We start from the raw sequence: 6,953 nt of genomic DNA on the forward strand, positions 1-6,953 counted from the left end.
ATGCAATGCAGTCACTACTAGAAATACTCTATTTTCCTGCGGATTAAAGCTAAAAATCCGCAAGAAATACATTTCCTGCGGATTTCTGGTCCCCAGCTAAAACCTTCGTGGGTAATTGTAAATCCGCAGGTAAAGTCGCAGGAAATATAATCCGCAGGTAAACCCACAGAAAAGATATTCCGCAGGTAAAGTCGCAGGAAATATAATCCGCAGGTAAACCCACAGAAAAGATATTCCGCAGGTAATTCCGCAGCTAATAAGTTTTGAATTTAAAAAAAAAATATTTAATTTTAATTGATAAATTAAGACCAATTTATCCTAATTAAGATCTAAATAAATAACTTAATCTAATTTAAAAGTTAATAATAAGCATAAATTAACCAAATTAATAATTACAAGAGAGAAAAATAAATGAATGGAATGCAAGTTGCGAGAAAATATCACGTATGAACCATAAACCACCAATTATGATAAAACCAATAATAATAATTTCTAATTAATGGTGACCTTTAACTTAAATGGTGACTTTTCAAAGCAAACATTAATAACATTATACTTTCTGGCATAAAAAAAATGCTTAGCAATAGCAGCACATCCTAATGCTCAAATGTGATTTTGACTTCACATCACGATGGTTGAATGTGCATCCTGTGTGCATGTCGACCTTATGATCATCCCTCAAATGTGCAACGAGGAAGTTAATATCACCTGCAGCGGGGCATTCTGATCCGACATAAGGACAAGTGTAGGGTCTAAAATTGCACACCGTCTCATGCTTAAGCTTGCTGTAGTATGGAAAGATTTCAGGACATCAAAGAGAGTAGTACTTGCATGGTAACTGGAGTGATTCAGAGAACTGATATCTCCAAGATCTTGTCTACAAGTCGGACATCGATTGTGCACCCTTGTGGCACTGCAATAAAGGTATTTAAATTTAATGGGAAAACTCGCAAATCATAAGATACTCATACTATAAACTGATCCTAGAAAATATAAACTAAGATACTCAAATATAATATCCATCCAAGATACCAATTAGAGATTTTATTATATTCTAACACCTCTCTTTAATTTAAAGTTTACTATGCTTTAAACCAATTAAGTATGTCAGAAAGATCAACCAATAAGATTCAACAGACCACCAAAGAATCAACGGGAGAAATCATAAAATAGCATCAAGTGTCCTTCATGAGTGGCAAGCAAAGATGTGAATATAAAATATAAAATAGCATCACACAATATCATAATGGGGGAGATTTTAATACTTCTGTTAATACTGGAAATTTTAACTCTGGACATATGCATAGATTTTTAGGGGAAAATATAAAGCAATTATTTGCATCATTATTATTTTATTTTAATGAAGGTATCATTATTATTTTGACAATGACATTCCATCAATGAGCACTCAATTAAATATTTATGTTACCTCCATGTCATTCAAAGTCAGTAATTTCTTTTAGCTGTTCTTCAACTCTAGCCTTTTTATGAACCAGCTCAGCATAAATCTCCTGCTATATGAAAGATAGAAAAAGCATTAAAAGTGGATGCTGTATATACTCTAAATATGTAATGTGACTCTTCCAATCCCAAATAAACTATTCATGTAAGTCGTTAGCAATAAGCTGGGCCTACTGTGCTTCCCCTCACCTGCTTAGAAACCTGGGAATCATAGTCCCTATAGTTCACACTTGACAAACAAGGACTAGAAGTAACCACAATAGCCAAGGCTTCCTCTTCTTTTTTTGATTTGAGATCCAGCATATCTCTGTTTGCAGGTCAAGAAAATCAACCAATGAATCATAACTAATTGAATAATAACCAATAATATCATTGATTGAAATTAATCATTAAAAGACGGATGAAATTAGCCATACCGTTTACTGCTTCCTAAGACTCTTTAGCCCCGCTGCTACTACTCATATCATGTTGATTTTTGAAACTCTGACGAGTCATCCTTAGTGCCCCAAAAACCGAGGATTTAACTATATTTAGATCAAACTTTAGTGAGCAATTTAACCTTGAACTGAAATCTTCACCCCCTAATGAAATAGGAGTCTGAACGATACAAGAATTAATTTGCTGCAATGCACACTCACAGAAAAAGGTTGTTTGAGGACATCAACGTCCTTCGAAACATAGGGACAAGGTTGGAACAAAATGTTCATTGGATTATAATTCAACATGAAGATATAAGCTGGTCTTATTACGTGGCACGTGGCAGCCACTATTCTAGTATTAATTAATTACTACTAGAATTCGTGCAGCACACAAAGAAGTGTATCCACAATAACTGATCCAAGATTGGATAAGTCAATTTATATGTATTCCAGTAGCATCACAAAAGAGAACCATAAGGGAGGATGAACATAACCCCAAAATATCATTAAATAGTAATAAATTTATGAATTTACTTCAAATGATGGCCCCTAACATCATTATTGGATTCAAAATAGGCCCTTTTACAAAGTGAGGGCAATTTATGAAAGAAACATCACACTGTCAATTAAGAAAGAAGACGGTAGTCTATTAGGCAATGACTTAGCTCCCCTGTACTCCTGACAGAGGCTTCGAGTGATCAGAGCACAAACTTACTCTGATACTCGCCACTGCCAATGAAGCAGTTCTGAGAAAAACTTCACACCGCTTCCTCTCATACAACCATTTACAGCATGAAGTAGTTTGAGAACATGTGACAATTCAATTCTAATTGTTATCAAGCTATTGCAGCTGTTTTCAGGTTGCATATAACTCAAAAGTATAGAAACAACATACCTTCTCTCTTCCATTCTCTCAAAATACTTTGCTAAGGCTAGAGTTCTACTTGTTGAAATCCCCTAAAAATATATTCACCCCCTCTCCCATGAAAGGTCAGCTCAGGAGCATTTCTCATTGTTCTCAGGCAACTTAGCATCCCTTTTCAAAGACTTCTAATCTTAACATATAAGTTGTTTATAAAGTATAGTACGGCATGCAACTTTTCTATGCGGTGGGAATAATCTTCAATGTTTATCGTTTCCTTGGTGTATGAAGGCACTAACTTGAAAATTTGAAATGAAATCAAAGCAACAAATTTATTAATGTCCATTTAGACTATAATGATTGGAAAATTAATTAGAATTTCCACTAACCTGTTCTATCAATTGGAAAAGGGCTCAATAGCACGATAATTACTCCTACAAATTGTATTCCAATGAACAATAATTCTATGCTAATATGCAAACCAACATCAATAGCAACTACGAAACACAACAACAACAAATCAAAACTAAAATAAAAGCAAAAAGAGGAAAAAATTCCAGTGAGGCATTTTATCGAATACCTTGTGAGCAAGATCGAAAGCTGCATTTTATTCTCCTCGTCCCTGCAATATATTTAATCAAAATCTAAATACAACTAAATAGTGCAACAAGACATAGATGGAAATTATCACACAAGTACAGTAAGAATTTTATTTACTTGGTCTTATTCAACAATCTTGTGAGATACTTCCTCACACAAGTACCCCAGAGTCTCCAAAGTTGCTTGCTTGATATGAGCAGGAACTTGATGAATATTTGATAAAAGTGATCTTATCAGCTCAGGCCACTGTTTATGTGGAAGCTCAATACCAGCAATTTTAGTAACAACTTGAGTTGCCGTTGACCGAGCGTCAAATACAAGAGAAGAGAGTGTTTGTAGCAAGCATGGCTTAACCTAGGCCTTTGCTGCGGTCTCCAATGACAACCATCTCTGGACCAATTCTCGTTTTCTGTTTTCATCCTTGGCGTCCAATGCACTTTTAAGTATCAAACCTGCCAACTTGCGACTATCAACTGGTTTCTCTTCATTTGCTAACTCTCCAGAAAGAGAGACCAAGAAACCAGGAAGGTTTTGCTCCTGAAATTGCCGCAGACTTTCTTCAGCGAGCTTACGTACAGTTCCATCAATTGATTGAGCATTCAAAAGTGCCTGAGTAACTTCCATCGACATGCTATACCTAATGGCACAAAAAAATAAGCTCTTAATTAATATTCCACTTAAAAGAAAATTTGAAAATAAAGAAAAATAAAAAGCAAAGCAAGATAACGAGTCTATTGAAGAATAAGTTATTTTATTAATAAATTATCCAGATCCCAGATCAAGAGTCTAACCAATTGGCCATCAAGTTAAATTTGGCCACAACCACAAAATAACAGCAATATATTAATCAAGCAGAAACAAAAACCAAATATGCAATCATGTGATTATGATTAACAGTAACGAAAATGTAAAGGTATTAGAAATTCATACCACACCATTGCTGCAGAAGGCAGAGCTAGTTTCATGTTTGTAAACAAATAGACCTAACAATATCACTGATATCCACATTGAAACAGAAGTTGCAATATCGACATTCATATATAACACAACTTTAAAACACATTAATGGAGAATTGGCAATTAGTGCCACATGAACCAATTCAGTAATTTTAATGAAAGCACCTGAAAATCATGAATTATGATATTACTGTACAGGCAGCAATTTTAATAGAATTTTCAGGAGATTATAACATTATAAGAATCTAGATATTACTGTACCGGCAGCAACCAAGACATACAAGCAAAACTCTCATCTTCAAAACTAGAACCATAGATACTTTTTCCACCGGTTCCGTACAGCCAAAACAAATGCGTTTTGAGTGAGACGAAACATAATTATGCTTGGTGAGACAAACACATGGCGAGTGAAAGTAAATGCACATTAACATATAAACAAATATGACAAAGACTATTGACATATAGAAACAAGTCTCACATTTCCTTCAGTTAAGTCCCCTCCCAGAATCATGAATTCTTTGATTACGCAATGGAAGTTAGAGAAGCTGACTATTAAACCTTTGGACCTTAGAGAAGCTGACAAAGTTCTCCAAATGAATGTTTTTCTTGTGCCTCCATATCCATGTTAAAAATAAAATCCTCCAAAACCAGTCATAACAGAACTAATTATTTTATGGTAAACTAAACTCGGTTCAGTACGTAGTCAAGCTCGACATCAATGACACGTGGTTTGCAGCCAACTCTTCCTTATCATAGTTTAATTCCGCAGCCACTAACCTATTTTTAAATTGAGCCATTTCTGAATTTGAAGGTTGTGGCATGGACTCAATGTCATCAAGTAATTTACCATTGATGGACAACAATTTTTCAAACTCAATCAAACATAGATTCTTCAATTGGTCATCATCAAGATGAAGACCTACAACAAAAATTATGGATTTCAATATATAATGAGTATGGAAAGATATATTATAAATTATAAAATTTTTAAAGATAGATTTGAATACCTGGCTTGTTCAGCCTCTTCCTTGCATTATACAAAATTCCATCGCACAAAAGTTACCACGTTGCTTCCCAAACGACAAAAGGATTTGTCATTGAATCCATAAACAATAACATAACAAACAATCTCCGCAACTGACTACAGGAGGCCAAATGAATGGCTTATGTAATAGCATCCACGAATTCTTTGTCGTTTTGCAACAATCCTAGTGCGATACATGCTTCTTCAAAGGTTTTATGTATTGTTCCAGCCACGGTCTTAATATCATTGTAACTTGTGCATCTCCTTTGTATAGTCAACATTAGTCTTAAATAAAAAAACATTACCACATCCTGGGGGTATATAAGTAAACCTTCCAATAGAGTTACCCCTCTGTCTAGGACGCCACTCTCGGACATTTTTATCATAAACAAACATTGAAGGGAATACACCATAAGTCAATCCTCGTCCATGTGGATATTTTTTATTTGCCTCAAACCAAGCCAAAAACATCGTGTCAATTTCTTCATTACAGTTCACGACAGATTCAACTGTATCACTTTCCAAAAACATGATAGACTGCTCATTTATCAGGTGAAATGTAAGCCTTATAACAGGAGGCCACCTATGATGTATGTCAAACTCAAAAATCCTCCAGAAAGCCTCACACGGTGCCAAATAACGACATTCGTAGTATTGTTTTATTTCATCCAAAACTCGTCCATTTTCATTTCTATTTGAAATCTCAATTGTCACTCTCTCAGGGCCCTTATTAACATACTTAAACAAATACTTGATAGCATTTTCCTTGTTGCAATACTCAACAATGATATGTGCTTCATATCTAACCAATAATTGTGGATTGTAAGGAACAACATACCTATTGTCCAAACATATTCACTTTTTTAAAACAGACAAACCAGTATCTCGACGCCTGTACTTTGGATAACCCTCATCATTTACTATGGTGGAATTTTGGAAATCCTTTGGAAAATATTTGTAGCACTTGCCATCTTTCATGCATGGGGAATGTATATTGGCTTTTCCACAGGGACCGTGCAACATAAAACTTGAAACAACATTTGCAAGTTTTGGATAACGACTACAAACAGGTAGTTCTGCATATATGTATTTGTCGATATCAGTTCCTGTTTTTCAGTGAATTTAATGCATCAAGCCAAAACAAAATGTGTGTGTCTGGAAGACCCCTCTTTTGAACTCAATGGTATATGTCCCTAAGTAACAACAAATAATTATTTAAAAGTAGTTATTTGTCATAAATAGTTAATAACACTCAAAGTAGTTTGTCATGTTACCTGCAAGAACGTCTCTGAAGATTTTATCCTTTTTAAAATCACTCGTCATGTGATCAAGCTTTCCCTTAATGACTCTACAGACAATGTCTGGACGATCACTCGCTGAAAGGCCTCTCATAGTAATAAAGTTTTTTATTTCTGGCCAATTTGCATTGCACGTGATAGTGATGAACAAATCAGGATAACCAAATTTTTTGCAAATTGCATTGCATCCTTATAGTTGTTAAACATGCATTGTGGACCTCCAGTAAAAGATGCAGGTAGTACAACACGTTTTCCAACTGCATATGGTGATTTTCTCCGTTGTAAACTGCTTCCTATAAACCATTTAAGATATCACATCTAATTGATGCTTGG

At 34.8% G+C, this 6,953-nt stretch overlaps 1 long non-coding RNA gene and 1 pseudogene across 2 annotated transcripts; both read right to left on the bottom strand.

Annotated features, from left to right (window-relative positions):
• Positions 1–285: 285 nt before the first annotated feature.
• On the bottom strand, positions 286–4,047 carry LOC131599114 (uncharacterized). Of its 2 annotated transcripts, XR_009282569.1 has the most exons (6): positions 3,460–4,047; positions 2,776–3,364; positions 1,878–1,985; positions 1,651–1,768; positions 1,430–1,511; positions 298–913 (listed from the first exon to the last, which is right to left on the bottom strand). It is a non-coding gene; the product is annotated as an uncharacterized LOC131599114 (long non-coding RNA). The 2 variants fall into 2 exon arrangements; XR_009282568.1 differs by having other exon boundaries at positions 286–913; positions 1,878–3,364.
• Positions 4,048–4,990: 943 nt separating this feature from the next.
• On the bottom strand, positions 4,991–6,714 carry LOC131597138 (uncharacterized; annotated as a pseudogene).
• Between the last annotated feature and the right edge of the window lie 239 nt (positions 6,715–6,953).

The sequence above is a fragment of the Vicia villosa genome, linkage group LG4 (assembly GCF_029867415.1).
Source record: "Vicia villosa cultivar HV-30 ecotype Madison, WI linkage group LG4, Vvil1.0, whole genome shotgun sequence".
In the NCBI taxonomy this organism is placed as follows: Eukaryota; Viridiplantae; Streptophyta; class Magnoliopsida; order Fabales; family Fabaceae; genus Vicia; species Vicia villosa.